Raw genomic sequence first — 24,624 nt, 5'->3', positions numbered from 1 at the left:
GGTAGAATAAAGAACTTGGAGACCCATAAGCAAGGGTGCAGCTTTATTTAGTGTAGCAGAATCATGCCCAGGGGTTTGATGGGCACAGTACTATACTGACCCGAGGCCAAGGGATCCCTTTTAGAGGTCCAGCTTTAGTCTGGACCTTTTGGACTGCTCCACTCCAGTTCCTCCACACAGCTGTGTATGGGAGGCAGGCCAAGGAGAGCTGGCATGGCACACGCACACAATGAACACGAGCAGACCAGGCTTGGGGAGGGCAGTGAGAGCTGGCCTGACCCACGCACACGACGAACATGAGCGGACCAGGCTTGAGAGGGCAGCGAGATCTGGCCTGGCACCCACGCAAGATGAACACGAGCAGACCAGGCTTGGGGAGGGCAGAGAGAGCTGCCCTGGCACTTGCACAAGTCTAACTTGAGTAGACCAGGCTTGGGAGGGAAGCGAGAGCTGGCCTGGCACCTGCACAAGTCTAACATGAGCAGACCAGGCTTGGGGTGGGCAGCGAGAGCTGGCCTTGCACCGGCACAACTCTAACATGAGCAGACCAGGCTTGGGGAGGGTCACGCGAGCTGGCCTTGCACTGGCACAAGTCTAACACGAGCAGACCAGGCTTGGGAGGCCAAGGAGAGCTAGCCTTGCACCGGCACAAGTCTAACATGAGCAGACCAGGCTTGGGGAGGGCAGCGAGAGCTGGCCTGGCACCCGCACAAGTCTAACACGAGCAGACCAGGCTTGGGGAGGCCAAGGAGAGCTAGCCTGGCACCCGCACAAGTCTAACATGAGCAGACCAGGCTTGGGGAGGCCAAGGAGAGCTGGCCTGGCACCGGTACAACTCTAACATGAGCAGACCAGGCTTGGGGAGGGCAGAGAGAGCTGGCCTGGCACCCTCACAGAAAGGGTACAACTGAGCATCATCAGTACAATCTTCTAACTTACAGAAAAGGTACAATACACCATCATCAGTGCAAGCTGCTCTCACAGTACAGATACAACTAGGAATCAGCAGAGGTACAGTACGCCATCATCAGTGGAAGAAGACCTCACAAAACAGGTACAACTGAGCATCAGCAGTTCAATCTTCTCCCTCGCAGAACAGGTAAGGTACACCATCAGCAGTTCAATTTTCCCCTTCACTGAACAGGTACAACTGGGCATCAGCAGTGCAAACTTCTTCTTGACAGAACAGGTACTGTACACCATCATCAGTGTAAACAGCCCTCAAAGACTGGGTAAAACTGGGCATCAGAAATGCAAGCTTCTTCATCACAGAACATGTACAGTACACCATCATCTGTGCAAGCAGATCTCACAGAAAAGGTACAACTGGGTAGCAGCAATGCATGCTTCTCCCTCACAGAACAGATATAGTACACCATCAGCAGTGCAAGCAGCCCTCACTGAACTAGTACAACTGGGCATCAGCAATGCAAGCTTCTCCCTCACAGAACAGGTACAGTACACCATCATCTGTGCAAACAGCTCTCACAGAAAGGGTACAACTGGGCACCAGCAATGAATGCTTCTCCCTCACAGAACAGATATGGTACACCATCAGCAGTGCAAGCAGCCCTCACTGAACTAGTACAACTGGGCATCAGCAATGCAAGCTTCTCCCTCACAGAACAGGTACAGTACACCATCATCTGTGCAAACAGCGCTCACAGAAAGGGTACAACTGGGCACCAGCAATGCATGCTTCTCCCTCACAGAACAGATATAGTACACCATCAGCAGTGCAAGCAGCCCTCACTGAACTAGTACAACTGGGCATCAGCAATGCAAGCTTCTCCCTCACAGAACATGTACAGTACACCATCAGCAGTGCAAGCGGCCCTCGCAGAACAGGCACAACTGGCATCAGCAGTGCTAGCTTCACTCTCTTATGAACAAGTACAGCATGTTAACAGTAGTACAGGCTTTCCTCTGTGACAAAAAAGCTCTAGAACTTCATCAGTAAAACCAGTTTTCTATATATAACAGGTACATCTTTATTGCCTCAACACTCTTACCTATGTGATGTGTATGCTTCAGTGTGGTGTGTAGATTGGTAGATCTATGGCTGACCGAGTGGGCAAATGGTTAAATGTGGATGGATAATAGGGGCGTGGCTTAGCCTCAGCCAAAGATGGCCGTAAGCTAGCTGAGCTCCGCTCCATGAGCTAGCATTGCCCCGATATCTGGACTACATCTGCAATCCTTTGAGGTCCACAGCATGTGAAGACCGAAGGGACTTCACCTGGGGTAGTATGCAACGTGCTGGGGACCCCACCCCTCTTCACCGGGGTCCTCCTGGGCATCTATGACAGATTTGGCAGGACTTGGCGACCCGGAGCCTGGGATCTGACGTAGTCGCATACGGGAGAGTGGCAGGAGTACCCGGCCGGCTCATCAGCTGAAGACTATGCGGCAAGTCAGCCAGAGGAACCCGGTAAGGGGCAGTAAACTGGTCTGAGGCGGTGGTTCAGGGATTGAGCTGAATTGGCAGAGTGCGAAGGAAGGAGGCGGCGGGAAGGGAGTTCCCCGTGAACCAAGATGGTCACAACGAGAAACAGCGGCAAGAGCCGTAAGGCATCGGAGTCGGCCCACAAGAAGCCTCTTGTCGGCTGGGGCCTTAGGGCGCAATAGTGACTGTGGCACCTGGAACCTCCTGGGGCTGGAGGTGCAGTAGGGCCATGTGGGGCGGGAAGAGGCGGCCTGGAGAAGGCTGGGGTCAAAATCGGCCTAAAATCAGCTGAAGGCTAACAGGCCTGGAGCAGTGACACAGCAGGGAGGCTGGTGATATTCTTGAGCCCGGACCTTGGCTGCGATGGTGATCTCCTCATTCTACTGCACATGGGATTTCTGGTGGCTGTTGGTGCGGGGGCCTCAAGTGATGGTGTTGCAACGGGCTGGTTGTATGGGAGCTTTTAATTAATACATCCATAAACTGTGAGAGCACAGGAGAGTTAGCAAACCTCAGGTACCCTGACACAGAGGCTTGGTCAGTGGAACGGTGGGACTCAGGCCTCAGTTGTGATGGTGATGTCAGAGGTTCTGTTCTGTAAGCCGGCAGACGGGTGGTGAAAGAGAAGCTGAGCCGGAGTCCACCAAGACCGTTTGGGAACAGGTTCCCAGGGAGTACAGACCGGAAGATTGATCCTATTGCAATGGTGAAACCCAAGAGACCCAGGGTGCCCCAGGCCAACAAAATGGACAATTATGCAGTCACATAAGCCATTGTGGCACCGGAAGGGAGCACAAGTGAGGAACCCTTGCTAGGGGCAATTCTGGCACCGATTAAAGATGTGAAGGGCATCTTGGAGCCTAAAATTGACGCAGTCACAATAGAGGTCAACTTGTTTAGGGCATTCCTTCACAAGCTCAGGGAAAAAGTCACAACTGCAGAGGGCCAAATAGCTCAACTTCAGTTCACTGCAAAGCGTCTAGAGATGCAAGTTCAGTTCTTAACACAACAAGCTACGTCTCTGGCAACAAAGCTCAAAGACCAAGAAGGAAGAGCAAGATGGAATAACATTAGAGTGGTGGGTGTGCTTGAGAGGGCGGAAGGCCCCACCCAGTGTGGAGCTATTCCTGGAGGTCTTTATACTGAACACTCTGCGACCTAAAAGTCTAACCAAGTTTGTCTCAGGAAAAAAAAGAGCGCACCGAGCCCCGGTGCCCCGCCCAAACCAGATTATCCTACGTGCACGACAATCAGCAAAATCTTTAATTATCGTGACAGAGATGTGATTCTGTAAGCTGCAAGGGCAACGGGAGATCTCCACTACAAAAATGCTCTGATTTGCTTCTTCCCCGCCTTCACCCTGGATGTCCAGTGCCAGCGATGCAGTTTTGAGGCAGTGAAGAAAAAGCTCGGAGAACGTGAACTTAAATACATGATGCTATTTACAGCAAAGCTTAGAGTGATCGCAGGGGGTAAAACATGGCATTTCCATTCACCGGAAGAAGCCTGGGCATGGCTGGAGAGTTGGTGTGTGGCTGGCCAGAGTGAAGGCAAGGGACCGTGGCGTGACTGTGGGGGCAGAGGAGTCACAGGAGAAGCAACAAGAGGGGGAGCCTCCGGACACAGTGTGATGAAGTGCTGGGCATGAAATTGCTTTGTTGTTAGACTGTCTTGAAGGGAAGACCATGGATCATTACAGGAACAAAGACAGTGACTAGGTATGGTTACACAGGAGGATTCACCTGCGCAAAGAGGCACCTACTGACTCATGGGTAGTGTCTTTGTGTATTAGAGACACACGGGCTACTTAGGGTTACACTTTGAATCTGAAGAACATAGGTATATGCTTGCACATTTCTTTACAGGTTGTCGTGGCAGAGCTGAGACACCTATTCTTATTGTTAGTGAATGTTATTATTGGGGCAACAGGTGCTCTGCACGTGGGGGGACGAATGCAGGACCTATCTAGGTAGCCGGGTGGGGGGATGGGTATTATAGTTGGGGAAAGTTGAGTTCCTATTGCAATGTCACAGTGTGGAATATGCATGCTCAGTTGTGGGCTGGGTGGTCCAGTCACCTTACAGGGGGACAGACACGAAGGGAGGGGGTCATACATTGCCTGCCTTGGGAGGACCCGATGAGGAGTTCACATCATTTGTTTCTAATATGACTGGGACTCAATTACACTTGTTAAAAATATGGTCCTGGAATATTAATGGCCTCAATGTTAAGATAAAGAAAACTGTGGTTCTACAATTCATCTAGAGGCATACCCGGATGTTATTTTATTGGAAGAAACACATTTACTGGAGATACATTGTAAAGCCCTTGAGAGGTTTGGATACATATTGATAGCACATGCAGGTTACACCCACTGGGTCTAGGGAAGGTGGGAATACTGTGTTAGAAGTCATTGTCTTTTCACCCAAATTAAAATTTGGAATGACCCCTTGGGGCAGTTTGTGGTGGTGAGGGGCCAGTGAAGAGGCGCATCCTCAATCTTGATTCGATTTATGTCCCTCCGAAGCTGCGGGCTCCAATGCTTGATGTGTTGGGCCCGTTACTTCTAGAGCTCCCAGAGGGTAGGCTGATTTTGGGAAGAGACATGAATGATGTGCCCTCCATAGAACTAGATGTTATGGAGGGAGTTGCCTCTGGGAGGGGTCTGGGTCAAGACATGGGACTTTCTCTTGGCGATGGGTTTGAGCGATATATGGCGACATCAACACTCTGATGTCAAGCAATTTACCCACATGTCGGCGGCTCATGGGATCCTCACCCGGCTGGACTACTCGATTACGCAGACACACAGCTTGGGTGAATTTAAGAAGGCCTTACATGTGGCACAGGGAGTGTCAGATTATTCCCCACTGGAGGCAATACATTAAGGCCCTATAAGAGACTATCTCTTACTCCCTGAGATCGATCCGTGGTTCCTTAAAAATAGGAAATTTAAAACGAGCAAGAGAGAACGGGCCATGCTATTTTTCAAGGAAAACATGGGGTCAGTGAGCTCACGGGCAACACTGTGGGAGGCGTTTAAAGTGGTGATCAGGGGGCATGCCCAAGCCCAGGTGGGAGTAAATAAAAGAGAAAAGAGGCTGTAGTGCCTCAATTTGGAGAGTGACATTGTTCAGTTAGAATCCTGCATCATCAGGTTGGGAGACGGCGTCACCAGCACTGGCGCACCAGTTAAGACTGCACCAGTATGATTTGTGGATGTTACTGGGGGATAGCGCCAGAGTGCAGAAACTGGAAGATTTTCATTTGCCTCCAAACTCTGCATCAGGTCCTTATGAGGCAGGGGTCTTCAAACTGGGGGTTCAGCACCATGCGGCCCTGTAATGGGCCATCACTAACATCTTTTGGGGCATATCAGCAAGGGCCGGCGATAATTATCGCTATGCGCCCTTAGCGTTAGGATAATTATCACTGGCTGTCGCTGCTTTCTATCGCAGAGATCAGCAACGCTGATCTCTAAAGCGATAGAAATGCAAGCGTTAGCTGGAAAACAGTGTGATTATCGCTGGAAATCCAGCGATAATCGCACTGTGACCGGCGATACCTTGCTGATAGGGCAGGGTGGTCTTAGCCATGTAATCCACCTCCCATTGGATTACATGGCTAAATCGGAACTAAAGCAGGCATAAGGAAAGTAGCGATAACCATGGTTAGCGCTACTTTTCTTATCGCTATGCTTGTTAGCGATTCCCTTGATAATTGGAGAAATGTCGGTTAGCGACATTTCCCCAGTTATTTCAGGAAGGAACGCCCACTTTGCATCTCATTAGAGATGCAAAGCTGGGCGTTCAGTAAACAGGCGCTAAGGCAAGGATTCACGCGATAGCGTGACCTTGCTGATATAGCGATAACATTATCGCCGCTTTTCTGACGAAAACGGCCGCAAAAGCGGCAATAATTTTTTTGCGCCGCCTTGTAGATATGCCCCATAGTTACTTATATTATGGCTGAGAGAAGGTATCCAAAGGGAAGGGACTCCAAATATTCTTCAACCCCCCCACCCCCACTTCTAATAGCCACACTGTGGATACTGGTACCTGTTAACAAAGCCTGCCTGATCAGGATGGTATGGGGCAGATTTACATGCCATTTGCGATACTTTTGCGCCACCGTTGCCTCACTTTTGTGAAGCAGCAGTGGCGTAAAAAATGCGGTCAGTTTACAATGTGACGCATCTAGAGAGATGCGTCACGTTGTAAAGCCCTGCGTCGCATTATACCTGCGTCAGGTATAATGTATGCAGGGTGGGCGTTCCCACGCAGGAACGCCTCGTAGAAGTGATGCAGTGAAATCTACAAGATTTCACTGTGCCACTTCTAGGACGCCACTGCGTAAAACTTTACGTTTGCTTGAAGCAGGCATAAGGAGTGACGCAGTGTAGTGAGAATAGGCCTCAACATGCATTGTTGGAGTTACGTCATGCTTGCGACATGACTCCAGCAATGCATGACTTTTGCGCCAACAGATGAGTCAGAATTTCTGACGCCTCTGTCAATCCTTGCGCCGTGGTGCGCTATATTGTAAATACGGCACATCCATGGTAGCCCAAGGGTTCCGCAGGCTGGCGCAGGGAAACTGACACATCTCTACATCAGTTTCTTGTAAATCTGCCCCAGTGTTTGGCAATCATGTATTTGATAGCATTTTTAAAACAGTAACAGAACGTAACTGCAGTGTTTAAATAGGTATAAACATATTTAAACATTACCAATTTAATCAAATATTTGTGAAAAATTCAGAGAGGGGGGGCGATGATTTTTATTTATTTCCCCGCTGGGGGGTGGGCGCGGCATAAAGAAGGTTGAAGCCCATCTTCTGGATGGCCACCAATCCTCAGATGAAGCAAGGACACCACATGCCAAGGTGCTGCTGTCCGTCCATATTTAAAGTTATCAGTTGCGTTCATTGAGAATTTTCGCCAAAATTGCAATACCTGCTAAATTTGCAATTTTTTGCTTTCCAGAAAAAAACACGAAAGTGTGGGTACTTTCTGGAAATAAATCAGAGTGATGCAGTAGCAAGGTTCTTTCTTAAGCCTGTGGGACAATTCTGCTTTCTGTTCTTGCCATTGTCACATGCATGCAGGCTCAGAGTCATAAGCTATGCCCTACATAGGGTGGGCCTCCTACGCAATCCACCTAGAGGTTCTGTGGGGAATGATCCCCTAGCAAAGGGTTCCCCTTGGCAGAGCCAGCTGAGAATGGGCATTGAAAACTCATTGTATCCCCCACTCTCAATGATTTAGGGGAACCTTGAGGCTGGCGGACAGAGCACCCTTTTCGGCAGATGCACCATTACCACTAATCTCCTAATAGGGCCCCTGGTCTCAATGCAACGCTGCACCAAGAAGGGTATGATTTTACCAGCAAGAAAATTGGGCCTGAATGCCCTTCCCCCTTACATTTCCAGCACAAGTGATTGCCCAAGATGTTTCTTTCAAGGTCTTGCTTTTGTGTCAGCTTTTGCTTTTCTCAGCGAATGTTTTTCGAAAAAATCATATTTGCTCCTCTCACTGTGTGCGACTGCACAAAGTCTGCACACATTGTTGTATTTTATTGTATTGTAACATATTTATGGTCTTACCAACACAAAGTGGGGGTTTTGGGGTGGAAAAGTCCTCTGCATGGTTATGGACATGTACACCCTGCCCGCGGGTGTCTTCAGGAAGCTCCTGATACAGGAATCTGCACTACCCAATCCTGATGCTACTTTCACAGCATAAAAGCAGCACCAGGATTGGATGGAGCAGGCTCTTCCAGTGCTTCTAGGAGCCCTGAAGGCCTCCGCTTCCTCTAACTCAGCTGTCGAAGACAGCTAGGTTAGAGAACTTTAAACCGCGCATGTCTGGCTGGCCGTCCCAAGATGGCCGACCAAAGCAACATGTGCATTTAAAAGTGCACATCTCCCTGCTGCTGCCGCCGCCACTCAGCAGCACTGGCCATGCCTCGTCCTAACACTTAGTTCAGGATGGGTTGCTGAAAAAGAAAGTGGTTATAATAAACATTATTGCCATTTAATTTTTCAGCTCTTGGGCTTGTGGGGTGACTCTCCTCCGCTCAAATGGAGGAGCCCCCCGGGGAGGAGCACCTCCCATCGCTGCTGCAGCCGACTGCATAATCTCACAGGAGAGTTTGTGCATGCCGGGTGCTGCTGCACCTCCCGCGTGCATCCGACTCACCAAACAGACTGAAGCCTTGTAACGGACAGGTCACCCGCTTGGACTCTGCACGATTCCTTGCTGCTGGAGTGGGTAAGACTGGTCACAGGCCTACCTGGCCCCGGGAGACTCGCTGCTGAAGGTGCTGTGGGGCCAAGACACCTTTGACTATTTTCTAAGCATCAGAGTAGACTCTTAAGTTAAGGCCTACTAGTGAGCATTGTGTAAACAATGAGTATGCAGTTCCTACCAGCAAGAAAGATGACAAGTAATAACTGTAATGTGACCACCAGTACAGTACAGGAGAGTGATCTCCTTAATGGAAAAAGACCCTCACACACCTGACAAGAAGGTGTCTTGCTTCATCATCGGGTCTGCTCCTACTCGGGCCGGCGCTGCAATGCCCGATCAGGCGCCCGTGATGGTGCCTACTTAACGGAGATCTTTATTCCGAGGCCGGCAGGTGAAGTGCGAGTAAGGGTCCTAGTGTAGGTGAATGTGAAGTGTAAAGTGAAATTAAAATAGGGAAAAATAATCCAATCAAGAAAATTTTAATGAAGTTGGTTACTCCCCTAATTAAAAATGAAGAGTCGCGTATAGTCACTCTATGTTGTGCTATTATACGCTAAAAAGTGAGGTCGACATGTTTCTTGCCCTATTATCAAATCGATGGCAAATCCTCAGGACCTAATTTGAAAAACTACCTACACATTTTTTGGTGGTGGGCACCCAACACTTGTAGTGAAAAGTGACCACCCTCACAGCATCCTAAAAAATGTGGGGGTACCTCTGGTGTCAAAAGGGTAATCAAGTATAACCTGTAGAGATAAAAACAGTTAGAACAGTCAAAGACAAAGCACTACGATATCATTTCATTCAAAATCAATACTATTGATTCAATTGGTGATAGTGCATCACACGCATGCAAAAAGCCCATGGGCAGTGACATGCTTGATGCAACCAAACTGTCGTAAATAAATCGATGCACGTTCAGGAGATGAAGATAATGTAGTGAATTGTCACAACAAGTCGCTATGTAAAATATGACTACTGTGAGAAAACTTCACTCTCAGACCATAAGAAAGTCCTCACCCTTATTGCTTATGGTCCGGGCCATAACAGTACCGGTCGCCGTCGACACTGAATTCTAGTGCCCTGATATATAGTAAGGAAATGTTAGTTCATCCAGAAATACTGAAAGAGAGCGATAAACATGAAAAAATGAAAGAACTCCTGGTAAAGTCAAGAGACAAAAAGTTTTAGGTATAAGTAATCCCTGCCACGGGTAATTGGATGAGGCACGGAGCGGAGATGGTCGGCCCAGTGTACCGAATGGCGGTGAACGGTAGGAGATTGGGGAGGGCGGGGTTGGGTTCGATAGAACTGACACCACCCCTAAGGTTGCTGAGGAGGCAATGAATATCTCAACACAGTTCAGGTCGGAAAACCCATACAACGCGACATACAGCAAACAAAAACCGGTGTCGCTATCTCAATAATAGTAAAAGAGGAAAGAAAGCGCTTACTTGTGCATGGAGTTTAACGCCCAAATGTAGCGGGGAATGCCGTGGGGGCACAGGAGGCAGCAACGCTGATGTGTCTAAAAGAAACGCTGACTAGTTACTCACAGTTCTCTTAGTAGATTCACAGATCTGATCCTACCCAGACGGAACGGCCGGTCCACACGGTCTGGTAACCGAGCCCAAACACTCGCAAGGATAAGGACTAGTGAGCATTCCCTGAATGTCGCCACTTGTGAATGAGGAATAACCCCGACCACATCACGAAAAGCGGATGGGGCAGGGATTTGCCAATGAAACACTAGCGCCCCGACATCAAGGGTAAGTATGTTATTGTTTATAAATGGTGTAACCTTTCTTTAAATACGTAGAGTTAGAAATAAAATACTTGTTTTTAAAATTAAAATAAGTATTTGACTGGACATTGATTTATTGACACTGCTGTGCTCTTTGAGTTTTGAGCCATGTATGCAATCATACTCCGCACCCCACCACCGAGGGAGCCTTTCACTGCTCGGCCACAGCTACCACTGAGAGTCATAGTACACCGGGGCTCCAGGATTATCTGACTGTCATCGTGAGGTGTAAAGCGGGGACTTAAGCGTTTACCCATGGATAAAACACGGCCGCTGGTCCATCCTGGTAGGAGGTGTCATTGTTGCAGGCAGTCAAGTGAAACGTATCCTTCAAATTTCTGACCTTTTCAATGTTCACAGGCCCTGCCCACCTCTGCCTCCTGCTGACCAATGTCAATTTTCACTGCATGCTGTACTTTGACCCCAGATGTCATTGTGGGGGACTTCATGCCCTCGCCCCATCACACTCCAGCTAAAGGTCATCTCTTGTAATCCTGCTGCCTCCCCTTCATGCCTGCTGGCCTGCTCCTAACTTCATCGCTATCAACATTTGATAGCACATTGCATTCGTTCTAGGTTGACCAGCCGTCCTGGGTAGGTCAGCACAGTCCTGATTTTTTACCAGCTGTCCCTGCAGATTTAGGTAGATCAATGGCAGGTGTCCTGATTTTAACAGAGGGACGGTACAGAATAGAGGAAGGCCCGTTTTAAGTGTCCAGAGGCAGGGCGAGTTGCTAGCTCCTATCAGACATAAATGTAATTAACACGTGTGATGCTGGGTGCAAAAGGCACATTTAATGTAGTCCCCTAGTACCTCATGGTAGTGAAGTGCCCTTTTTGGACATGGTCACCCCCACTTTTTTACTAGGATTTAATGTGATTTCAACTAAAATTGCGCTGAGTTCCTGCTAACCAGGTCCCCAGTGTCAGATCTTTCCCCAAATCAGTACAATTGTTCCCTCAATTGGCAATACCTATAGCAGCCCTCGTAAGTTTTTACTAAATGGTGCCCAGGGCCTGAGGTACCAAAGAGGGTCCATGGGGATGGCAGCACAAATTGTGCCACCCTCAGTGACCCTGCACTAAGTTCATTCAAACTGCCACTGCACAAGACGGTTTTAAATACCTGGGTATCCACATTACCCCAGATCCTGCTCAATTTTAAGAGAGAAATCTTAAGCCCCCCCTCCGGAGACTAAAGAACGACGTAAAACACTGGCATACACTACCCCTGACCCTCCTGGGCCGCGCAGCTTTATTTAAAATCATGGCTCTCCCGCAATTTCTATACGCTCTGCAAGATACACCCACCCTAGTCCCAGACTCTTACTTTAAGGCAATCGAGGCTGAGGTGGGACTGCTCCTCTGGGGTGGTAAACCCCAGCCCCGCATAGCCCTATCCAAACTTACTAGAAGCTGGTACGATGGTGGAATAGCCTTGCCTAGCATTCGGCTGTATTACTGGGGCTCACAACTTATTATAGTGAACCAATGGCTCCATGCCCCACAGGGGGATCCAGCTCTCCGGCTCGACCGGCATGCTCTTGGGACCGAAGGACCCCTGATGGCGCTTTACCACAAGAACAAAAAAATATGCATGGGTGGGTCCCACTGCGCATACAATACGTGTATGGTTCATAGCGCAGCGGGCGCTCGGATGGGAGGGAGTCCTCACACAACTCACACCATTGTGGAATACACCAAAACTTGGTACGCTCCGCAACAGTAAAGGGTTTGCACAGTGGGATCTTATTTGTATCTCGAGAATCGGGGACCTCAGGATAAAAGGGAGGAGTAGTGGCTTTCGCTCAACTACAAACGACATATCAAATGGCTGACACAGAACTATTTCGCTACACACAAATCAAACATGCACTTACGAGGGCCATACCCAGACGAGCGGTTCTCCCCGAATCATCCCCACTCGAGGACCGTCTCCTTAAGACCATCTCACTAAGAGGGCCATTTCTCTCACCTATCGTAAACTTATTAATAATCAGAAAGATCCCACGCTAGCCTTACGAGACAAATGGCGGGCAGACCTTGGAGACATGGATGACCAGGACTGGCAAGAAGCATTGGCGTCCCCAAGGGAGGTGGCGATCCCGTCCCGATTACGGTTGGTACAACTGAAAATCCTACATAGGACGTACTACACTAGAACCATGCTCCACAAAAACGGCCGAGCTGAGACACCTCTCTGTCTGCGGGGATGTGGGACAAGGGGCACATTCTACCACACGTTCTGGGAATGTCCCCACATAACACAGTACTGGGAGGAGGTCATGGACACGATTACTTGGGTGAGTGGCTTGAAAGTTCCCCCTGAATCAAAAAGGTGCCTCCTCAATAAATGGGAACCAACTGACCAAAATCACGCAGCACAGGACTGGGCAACCCTGGGGATCACATTGGCAAAACGCAATATCGCACAACACTGGGGCATGCCAGCAGCCCCCCAGCAGAGACGCTGGTGTCAAGATATGGATAGCTCAATGGTGGCCGAAAAAGCAGTTTTTATGTAGAGGGTGTCCCAAAAAGTGGGAACGGGTGTGGGGTAAGTGGAATTAATTTAGGGGTAACATCTGTGCTCCTCCGGCAGAAGACTCGGATCCAGACTTGAGCAACTAACCCATGGGGTCTAGTAAGGGGACAGATCAATGGCCGGGATCGGTGATCCAGACGTTTTGATACATCTAAAATGTAAAATATGACAACTCTTGATACTGCGTTACCTGTGTATATGACCTGCAATGGAAGTAATATGGCAATAGACATTACCCAATGTTACCAGCTTTCTTTTGTTATATTGTCACTGTAAATGATAATATATATATTTTTTTTTAACTGCCACTGCAGAATGAGTGTCTCTTGATGCAGACAAAAGTGAACACACAACGTGGCACACCGCCTGTGTGCCATGCCTGAAGACGCTGCATGCAGGATAGATAAGACACCCCTTCTGCAGGCCTTACCAGCCCTAAGGCAGGGTGCACTATACGACATGTGATGGCGTAACTTCATGAGCAGCTATGCCTAGTCTGTACCGGGCAGTTCAATTACTGCAAGTGCAAGTGAACAGGAAAGCAATATGCCGGGTTCTGCTGAAAACGAGTTCCCCAGCTACATGATGACTCCACTGAAAATATGGATGTTTTATATGAAACATCTCGAATTGATGAACCCACACTGATTCCAGTGTCAGATTTATCAATACATGCGCACAGAGGGCACCTCAGAGATGCCCCCTGAAAACATACGAGCGTCTGGTGGGCAACTGATTCCTTTTTGCCAGCCTGACACCATAGATGGATTCCTGACCCCCAAGGGTGAGGACCTTTGCCCTTGGGAGCCCAGAAACAAGTCCAGCTCTGGCAGGGGGTGCTTTCCACCCCCTTCCACATGATGACCTGCAGAAGCCTGCCAAGGTGGGGGAGCTTCAAAGCAGCCCCTCTGCCCTTGACATGCACCTCTGGTTTCTCTCGCAGGGGAGGATGACAACCCCCCGTCCTACTCCACGTTTGGCGGGAGGGCAGGTGGGAAAATTAGTTAGATTAGGATTAGCGGGTGTGCCCACATTCACCCCTAGGGTGAGGCTGGCGATGTGGACCCCTCTCTTTAAATGCCTCCATCTTGTCTTGGAGAGAAATAACCAACCAGGGTCGGGGTTATGCCCACTTCCCAATGGAAGTGGACATATGAGAGTGTAGTCATTCTAAAGGTAAGTAGCCCATTGGCCACTACCTGGCACTCCCTCTACCGCCCCTAAATTCAGTGTTTAGGTGGCACCCCTGGGCCCAAAACCTTAGATCCTACCGACCTAAGAAGAAAACGGACACCGAAGAGCCACGAAGAGCAGGGAGAAGAGGACGTGTGACTGACCTGGTGCCAAACCTGCCGGTCTGAGTGCTGGCTCCAATCCCTGCTCTAAAGTCATCTCGTCCTAAAGCTGTTCTCCAAGAACCCAGGAGGCCTGCCTGCCTTTGACAAAGAACCAGGATCTCCCTTGGTTTGTTGGAACCAATGCCCTGCACACCGTAAGTCAAAATGACATCCGAAGCAACGACCAAAGTACTCGCCACTGGGCACATCGAGGTGGTGTTCCCCCAGTGAAATGCTTAGAGACCCCCAAGAGTGGAAGCTGGCTCTCACCGAAGTTCTGAGCACCTACTGCACTCCCGACGACCTCCAGCTCATGAGGTCCATCGTTTCAACCTTTGCTGCAACCAAGGATTGTTGGTAGCCAGTCCGGCCACAGATCCCTTTTGTCTTCACTCCTGCAAGAGGACACTCCACAGCACCTGTGACTAACATCAAAAATGACCTGCTCCTGTGTGGTGGTATCGACTGTGTGGCAGAAATTGTCTTGGCACAACTGCGGCTCCACTGACGGAACAACAGAAGCGAATCTTTGATGCACCCACTCCCAGTGACTGACATTTCCATGTGCCCTGCATCCAGCGTCCCTGGGCAAGGTAATCGAGAACTCAGGTCCTGGAACCCCAGTGACCTTTGCTCTGGAAGACCAAACCTAACCCCAAGTGCCCCTTTGGCACAAGTGTTGCAAAAGCCTGTGTGCTTTAACCACGACTGCAAAGGTCTTTAATCGACAGTCCTGCCTGTCCTCCGTCTCTCCTTTGCCTGCAATCTTAAAATTCTTCGACTGTGGTTCAGGTTATCGCTGTGTACTCTTCCCGATGGTCCTGCCCATCTTCCATTGCCTGCAATACTAAAATTGTTTGACGTTGACGCAGGTTACCGCAGTGAACGCTACAGCGACCATCATGGTAATACTTGACTGTCCTTAAAGTACTTTCTTCTGCAATTGTTTACAACTGTACATATGAAGCGCGCCTGATCTTATAGACTTTGATGCCTAAAATATATATAAAAATACGTGCTCTGTTTTTATAAATTGGCGTGGATCTCTTTCTTGAATCGTGTTATCATTTATTGACCATTGTGTGTTTGCTGTGAATGTCTTGCACTCCTCTGTGTTAAGTCTAAGGCTGCTCGACCACACTACCCCTTATCGAGTGCTTTGGGATTGCATCGCAAGCCCCTTCCCACTTCTAAGGGAACCCCTGGACTCTTTACACAGTATATTACGTTCTTGATATATCACATAACGAGCCAGCTTCCTACACTCATCGTCTGAGTTCCTATGTTGGTGTGTGCTGTCACTCAACTAATGAGGGGCCTGAGTTAAACTTTGGAGTAGTGTAACTACTCTGTCAGGGTGACGGAGTAAAATACTATGTCGCCCTGATGGAGTAAGTGTACCCTGAATTTAGAATTGTCCGCTGGCCTAGTGCAAATAACTCAACAATGGCAGGAAACGCCATCACGGTGGTTCCTGTCAGCATATTAAAAGTTTGACGGATGAAACCATTAAAATGGCAGCACTGTCCTTTCGACAAGTTTTTATTTTTTCAAAGACAAAACCTCAAAGCGGGATTTTGTTTTAAAAAAAAACAAAAATAAATGACCTTCACACCCTGGGAGTTTTTACTGTCCCTTACCCTTACGTTTTCCGTTGTGGTAAGGGAGAGTAAAAACTGCCCATTACTTCGGTTTCTGGGTTTCAAAATCTGGCCTCCTCAGGTAATTGAGTCACTGGTAAACCAGCATCTGTCTCGTTATCTGGAACAAAATAACCTTCTGGATCCTTCCCAGTCCGGATTCCGTACCTCGCATAGCACCGAGGCCGCACTGTTGGAGGTTACGGATACTATTAGGGTGACATTGGAAAGGGGGACCCCAGTGATCCTGGTCCCTCTTGATCTGTCGGCAGCCTTTGACACCATCTCTCACAGGATCCTGTTGGATAGACTGCGGGGGATTGGTGTCAGACGCATGGCTCTTAATCGGATACAACGCTATCTATCAGAGCGCACACAAAGCATTCAGTTGGGTACTTTTGTGTCACAAACCTCACTGGTGGACAGGGGAGTTCCGCAGGGATCGATCCAGAGTCCCACCCTGTTTATTGTGTATGAGGCCCCTTTGGCGAAAATTATCAGAAGCTGTGGGTTTGAGACCATCTCGTATGCCGACGACACGCAGCTGATTGTCCCCATTGAGGATGACATTGTATCCACTCAATTTAAATTCAAAAGCTGCATGTCTAGCATCGCAACGTGGAAGAAGAAGAACTTCCTACAGCTCAGCTCATCCAAAACAGAGATACTGCTGTTCGGCAAGGCCGAGGAAATCTGGTCTCCCGACTGGTGGCCTCTAGAGTTGGGAGAGGCTCCTTCCCCCAAAAATTGGGCTAAGAATCTTGGCATCAGGATTGATAATAAGTTATCAATGGAGGAGCAGGTGAAGACATTGTCAGGGACCTGCCTCGGAACCATGAGGATGCTAAGAAAGATCTTTCCCTGGATTCCACTCTCGGCAAGAACAACCCTTATGCAGTCACTCTTGGTTAGTCGACTGGACTATGGTAACTCGTCGCTTGTCGGAATAAGGGAAGACCTACTATCCAGACTTCAGGTGGTGCAGAGTACTGCAGCACGCCTCGCCCTTAACAAACCGGCCCGCACTCCTTCTGCACCCCTCTTGAGCCAACTTCATTGGCTTCCAATCAGGAAACGAGCTATCTTTAAGATGCTATGCGTGGCCTTCAAGTCTCTACAGGGGAATGGCCCAGTCTACCTCAATAAGAAGTTTACTCTGTACTGTCCTACATGACAACTGAGATCTAGCAACCGTAACTTCTTGTGTTCACACAGAATAAATAGAGCAAAAAGGGAGGGTCGCGCTTTTTCTTATCTGGCCCCCAGTCACTGGAACACTCTACCAGAGAAGATCCGGCCCTGTACCGAGATATCCTGCTTTAAGAAACTCTTGAAGGCGTGGCTGTTTTAGGATACTTTGACCATGAGCACTCATTTCTCTAAGCGCCGAGAGATCCCTGTGGGGATGATTCGTTTGCGCTATATAAATGAGTAAAAGTAAAGTAAAGTAATCCGTCATTATTTATTTATAGGGTGACCAGTGGTGCCGGGTTTGCCGGGACAGTCCCGGATTTTGCACCTGCTGTCCGGGCAGATTTCTATAAATTTGGCTGGTGTCCCGTTTTTCAGAGGGGGTCATATCCATATAGTGGGAGGCTGTTTTTGTGTGTTCCACCGACACTGGTCAGCAACCGTTATCAGAAAGCAATTCAATGAGTTGGTCTTAAAGTGTGCATTTTATTTCCTTAGCACCTCATCGTCTGTGTTATTGTGCGAATGAGCGATGAAAAACTGTGGTCTATTTATGTGAAATGCTCCGTTTTTTTGTTGAAAAATCTGGTCAAGATATTTTTTTAATCTTTTAAATGGATTTGCCTGGTCGCGTGGAGTGAAGAGGGCAGGTAGAGAGGTTATTGTGCACCCGAACAAGCATAGCTTTAGATAAGTCTGTTGGCAAAATACAACTTATCATAGCTGACGTCCAAGAGGCAAGTGACGCATGGCTGCCGGCCCATTCCTCGCCACGAGTGTGTGCAGTCTATACTCTAAAGCGCCTAGCGCACGAGGCGTTCCAACAGGGAGTTACTGCTCCGCGTCCTCTTTATGTCTCGGTAAACCTCTCCTTCCTCTCCAAGCTGCCATCTGTGCTCTGACACTGGCACGGGTTCGCCATGGCTACGGGATGCCCCTGGTTGAGCCCTGAGGCGCTGTCACCCGTTGCTGTGGAAGTTCATGGTTAAGCAGCGTCTCCATGGCAGAGGCACGCACCGCCACACGCTAGGCGCTGTGCGGTCAGAGTCAGTGCAGGTAGGGAGAGTTCATGAGGTCACGGGGTGGGTGTGGGCCAGGCATCCCGTCTCATGCGTGCAGAACCGGTTTGCTGGCTCCCTTGATAGCAGGTAAAGCGCCAGCGCTTCCTGGAGGTGTTCATTCGTTCGCAGAGCTCCCCGTGGGCACCTCCAGGCGGGACTAACAAGGGACCCAGGTACTGGCAGGTGGAGGCGAGAGCCAGGTCGGAAGACAGAGGACAGCGGGAGGGAAGGCGACGAAAAAGAGGTTAGTACAATAACAACTGTGTTTAATTCTGAATATTAAAGATAACGGGAGGAGATGGCGCGACCTCCGAGGAGGTCCAGCTCTTTTATCACCTCAGACCAGGCTGACAAAAGGCCATTTCAGAACAGGAACCCAAGGCGAGCCCAGCTAATGCACCTGAGTCCTGGGGCACAGAACCCCTCCTCCTGGAAGTACTAAAATCACGTCTCATTACATTACACCTCACCAGGAACTCCAGCACTGCAACTCTCCCAGCTCCGCCGGTGCACCTCAACCGGGAGTTACAGCTCTCCCGTTATTCTAAAACCAGCCCAGCGCAGCCATACAGCTCTGCTACAGCGCCGGAGCCCTGGGCATGCTTCTTCAGTACTGAGGACTCCACGACCCTCGCACAGCTCCGCCAGTGCACCTCTACCTGGAGTTACAGCTCCCCCTGTTATTCTAACACTAGCACAGCACAGCCATACAGCTCTACTACAGCGCCGGAGCCCTGGGCATGTTTTCCCGGTACTGGGGACTCCAGGAGCCTCGCACAGCTCCGCCAGTGCACATCTACCGGGAGTTACAGCTCCCCCTGTTATTCTAACACTAGCACAGCGCAGCCATACAGCTATGTTACAGCGCCGGAGCCCTTTCCCGGTACTGGGGACTCCAGGACCCTCGCACAGCTCCGTCAGTGCACCTCTACCTGGAGTTACAGCTCCCCCTGTTATTCTAAATCTAACCCTAGGAGAGCGCAGCCATACAGCTCTGCTACGGCGCCTGAACCTTGGGCGTGATTCTCCAGTACTGGGGACTCCACGACCCTCCCGCAGCTCCGCCAGTGCACCTCTACCTGGAGTTACAGCTCCCCCTGTTATTCTAACACTAGCACAGCACAGCCATACAGCTCTGCTACAGCGCCGGAGCCCTGGGCATACTTCTCCAGTACTGGGGACTCCACGACACTCGCACAGCTCCGCCAGTGCACCTCTACCTGGAGTTACAGCTCCTCCTGTTATTCTAGCACAGCGCGGCCATACAGCTCTGCTACAGCGCCGAAGCCCTGGGCATGCTTCTCCAGTACTGGGGATTACACGAGTCTCGCACAGCTCCGCCAGTGCACCTCTACCTGGAGTTACAGCCCCCCCTGTTATTCTAACGCTAACACAGCGCAGCCATACAGCTCTACTACAGCGCCGGAGCCCTTTCCCGGTACTGGGGACTCCAGGACCCTCGCACAGCTCCGCCAGTGCACCTCTACCTGGAGTTACAGCTCCCCCTGTTATTCTAACACTAGCACAGCGCAGCCATACAGCTCTGCTACAGCGCCGGTGCCCTGGGCATGCTTTCCCGGTACTGGGGACTCCAGGACCCTCGCACAGCTCCGCCAGTGCACCTCTACTGGGAGTTACAGCTCCCCCTGTTATTCTAACACTAGCACAGCACAGCCATACAGCTCTGCTACAGTGCCTGAGCCATACTGGGGACTCCAGGGCCCTCGCACAGCTCCGCCAGTGCACCTCTACCTGGAGTTACAGCTCCCCCTGTTATTCTAACACTAGCACAGCGCAGCCATACAGCTCTGCTACAGCGCCTGAGCCATACTGGGGACTCCAGGATCCTCGCACAGCTCCGCCAGTGCACCTCTACCTGGAGTTACAGCTCCCCCTGTTATTCTAACACTAGCACAGCGCAGCCATACAGCTCTGCTACAGCGCCGGAACCCTGGGCATGCTTTTCCAGTACTGGGGACTCCAGGACCCTCGCACAGCTCCTCCAGTGCACCCAGGGCCGGCTCTAGGTTTTTTGGGGCCCTGGACGAAGGGGAATGTGCGAGGCCTCTCTAATTTACATAAGTGACACCTTCAGGGCTCCGGAAGCTGCTTTGTGCAGACTCCTCCTGGGCCGCAGCTCCCCTCTCTGCCACCCACAAGCACCTCTTTCACAGCTCATATGGAACTGAAGATGTGAGAATAGCTTGGGGGCTGAGAGTTCAAATAGTGCAGGCTGTAAAGTGCTGACAAGGGGTGTAGGAAGGTGGATATCTGACTATGGTTACCCCCAACATTTTGCCTAGTGTCTAGCTGGTTTTTCAACTTTTTAGTTGGCCTGAGATCCTGCCATTCAGGGTCTCAGGCTGTCTGCTCTCTCTTTAAAATGGACTCCATGTACCCTAGGTACATACCCAATTGGTAAGGATCACCTTATTGGACCCTGTACAGTGTACCCTAGGTACCCAGGGCATAGGTGTACCCTAGGCCTACCAGGGGCTGCAGCATGTATTATGCCACCCCTGGCCTGGCCTTCCAATCAGACACAACTGGCTGATCACTCAGCTGGGGCAAGGTCGTGTAATCACCCCTTGCTTAGGTGTAGTATTCCTATACCTACCTTATATATAGACACATTGGTAACCTTTCAGCCACTCCTATGGCAGGCCTTAACAATCCTGGAGGCAGAGTGCTTGGTAACATGTGAGATGGTGCTCTAGCATGAGCTGAGCCTGTCTGCAGCTTTCGGAACCATGTCCTTATAGCTGTTCTATGAGATAGCCTACCATATACTCTTAAAGTGCCATATAATCTTAAACGGTTATGGTAACTATGGTTTGGCTTTATCAAAACATGTCGTGTAGGGTATCTAACACTTTGGAATAATACCCCCATACCATTTCTGGTGATGAGGATATTATTCCTCCCTTCTAGAGGGAGAGACATGTTAAAATCCTACTTTGCTGTTTAACTCTGACCAAAGCCTCAGCATCACAAAATGGATGCTGCTGCCACAGACATGAGTCTGACCTCCTGCAGCTGGGAGCCCTCCCAGCCAGGGAGGCCTAGACAATAGGTTTCATGCTTGGGGAGGTGCTAGCACCTCCCCAGACAGACTTTAGTGTATTGGGGCAGGGAGGGCTGGAAGGAATGAGACATGCCTGGGGCACACAAGGTGTCCCATGCATAATCCAGTTCAAACCGGTGCTGGGGCACTCCAGCCCCAGTCCTGGCGCGAAACTGGACAAAGGGAAAGGGGTGTAACCACCCCCTCTCCCTGGTCCCACCCATAGGAGGGACCTAGCAGGTAACCCAGCCCCCCAGATTAGTATAAGAATGGGAGCTGAGTCCCTAGGACTTGGGATTATCCTGAACCTGCATCTTGAACAGAAACTCTGACCTTCGACATTCTACTACGGAAGAAGACTGAAGAATCTCCCTTGTGGCCAAGGAGTGACCACCCTGGGCAACCAGGCACCATCCAGCGACCGCTGCTTGCTTTGCGACTGATCCTACGAGGGACGACTGCAGAGACTGACCAGCGCCGAGACTTCCAGACACCTCTGAACCAGATCCACATCTACAGCGAAGCTGAGACCTGTGGAGGCAACGAGGGACGTGGGACCGGTGACTTGGAAAAAGTGGCTAGTAACTGACTAGCGCAACTTCTGAAGCTTCCTCGAGGCTGTGCTTGGGGAATTGAGAAGCCCCAATCCCACGCACCATCTGCAAAGAAGATCAGCTCCCCACACTTCACGTGTTCTGCGTGGGGCCCTTCTGCACCTGAGTTGCTCGACGTGTTGTCCGGTTGCTGGCCCGTTGGCTAGTGACCTCTGTGACGACAAACCTTCAATTTTGCCTTGCTGGTCCGGCTCCTCCAGATTGGCACCCACTCCCCTGTGAAAGGGAAGCACCCCAGACCTTCCTGGTCTGCGACAGAAGCAAGTCCTCCATCCTGCGTGGGTTGCGCTTGCCAAGGCTTGTTGGGTCCTAACTCGACATCGACACCGCCGACAGCAAGAGCCTTCGTGGGACAGCTCGCCTCCTGGTTCTGGTCATCCTCGATGCCTCCTGGTACCCGTGGCTGCTGCGACAAGCTTCACCTCTTCACCTGCATCTTCACGACATCGCATGGTTCCTTCCTGGTTCCTTACCGGCTCCTGGCTGGTGACCTAGACTCTGTCCCTTCTGCTTTCAGGTATCCTCCTTCCTGATTCCATCTTTGGAATCCACCGGACACTCTTCACTGACTGCCTGTCAGCAACTTTCTTCAGGCATCCATAGGAGTCGACGACGAAACCCGACGCAAGTTCACACCTATGCACCCGCAACCCGTGGGCTAGGTAACTTGAGTACTCCGGTGCTCACAAGGATATTGACTATCCAAGTGTCTAGTTTCCAAGTCTCTAACTCCTAGTTCCTTTCGAAGTGTCCTAAAACTCTTAATTTCTAAATACTACTATTTCTATCGACTTTAACGCATTACGCGTGAGTGTTTCCACTCTGCACCTGAATCCTGTGGGCCTCCCACTGCCTAGCAACTGATAGGATAGTGTAGCCCCAGCGATTCCCTAGGCCTAGGCCTAATCTGTGTTCGTGATAGTGGTCCTTACATCACTTACTTAGTATATGGTTTGCGTGGCCCCTAGGGCCTAACTGTATTACTTACCTGTGTGACTTATGTATGCTTAAATAAGACTGTGTTGTACTTACCTCGAATCTCATAAAGAGTGCTGAGGGTATTTTGACTAGAATAAATACATTCTATTTTTAGGTCTCGCCTGAGACAGCGCTTTAGTGCTGCGCAGGCGAGACTTATAGTAAGCACTTTTGGAAGTGCAAACGAGTGCTTTCAGGCCGCCAACTACTGTGCATGTGTGCCGGGCGCGCGCACCATTTGGCAGCCTGAAAGCACTCGTCTTTCACTTTCGCCTGTCACACAGCCGATCACTTACATTTCGAGGGCGCTTTGATGTTTTCAGTGAGCCGCGCGGCCACTGAGGACATCAAAGCGCCCGTGAACACCATTTGCCACCCCCACCTCTTCAGCCAACTTACTCGCCATGTCTTCTCTGGATTCTTGTGCCTCTTTTTGTAACTCAGGAGCAGTAACATTGTCGTGGTGTCACTAGGGCTTCAAGTGGATGCTTTTTCAATATTATATACAAGCCACAGTTACTGCTAATTTATCTTATGCAACTAACAACGATTGACAAAGCCAATAGTCCTAACTTGTTATAGGTATCATGTTACTTGTTGTGTGTAGCTGTAAACACGTAGCTACAGCCGCCCACCTAGTGCTTAATTTGTAACAAATAAGTGCTGGTGTTTTAATGAGGCAGAAGCTTTACACTTTATACTTTTTTTTAATTCTGCGTAACACAGAGGACATCAACTGAAATTTAATAGTGGCTTGGCTACAGCCACTTTCCCAGTGCTTAATTTGTAACAGAAGAGGTGCCGGGGCTCTGATTAGGTGGCAACTTTACACAGCATGTTGTTTTGTTTAGCCTGCCTAACACAGAGCACACAAACCGGAAAAATGGGGAGGGGATGTTCTTTAAAGGCCACTACTGCTAACTTACGAGTTTTGAAACCAGGTTTTAATGTCTGAATATGCTTAATAGCCTGTGATTGTGGACAAATTAGTTGATATTTCTATAGACACAAACATAAATATGACCTAAAGTGGAGCTACGTTATTATTTTATTTGTGTGTAGCTGCAAACACGTAGCTACAGCCACCCTCCTAGTGCTTAATTTGTAACAAAGGAAGTGCCGGTGTTTTGATGAGGCAGCAGCTTTACACTGTATATGTCTTTATTTAGTTTGCGTAACACAGAGCATATAAACTAAAATTCAATAGTGTCTTGGCTACAGCCACTTTCCTAGTGCTTAATTTGTAACCAAAGAGGTGCCGGGGCTTTTATCATGTTGAAGCTTTACAGAGCATGTTTGAATGGTTAGCCTGCCTAACACAGAGCACAGAAACCCTACAAATGGGGAGGACATGTTGTTTAAAGGCCAAAACTGCTACATGCCACACACTGATGCACGCCACACACTGCTGCACGCCACACACTGTTGCATGCCGCTGCACACCACACACTGCTGCACGCCACACACTGCTGCACGCGTAACACTGCTACACGCCACACACTGCTGCACGACACACACTGCTGCACGCCACACACTACTGCATGCCACACACTGCTGCATGCCACACACTGCTGCACGCCACACACTGCTGCACGCCACACACTGCTGCACGCCACACACTGCTGCATGCCGCCACACACTGCTGCATGCCGCCACACACTGCTGCACGCCACACACTGCTGCACACCGCACAC

At 49.9% G+C, this 24,624-nt stretch overlaps 1 protein-coding gene across 1 annotated transcript in view; it reads left to right on the top strand.

Annotated features, from left to right (window-relative positions):
• Nucleotides 1-18,393: 18,393 nt before the first annotated feature.
• LOC146782968 (cornifelin homolog) overlaps nt 18,394-24,624 on the top strand; it is a 101,788-nt gene continuing 95,557 nt past the window's right edge. The window contains exon 1 of the mRNA XM_085637105.1: nt 18,394-18,518. The gene's annotated coding sequence lies outside the window, so the exon portion shown is untranslated. The remainder of the gene's footprint in view (nt 18,519-24,624) is intronic.

The sequence above is a fragment of the Triturus cristatus genome, chromosome 12, assembly GCF_964204655.1.
Source record: "Triturus cristatus chromosome 12, aTriCri1.1, whole genome shotgun sequence".
NCBI classification, from domain to species: domain Eukaryota; kingdom Metazoa; phylum Chordata; class Amphibia; order Caudata; family Salamandridae; genus Triturus; species Triturus cristatus.
This window is presented reverse-complemented; position numbering and strand designations above follow the sequence as displayed.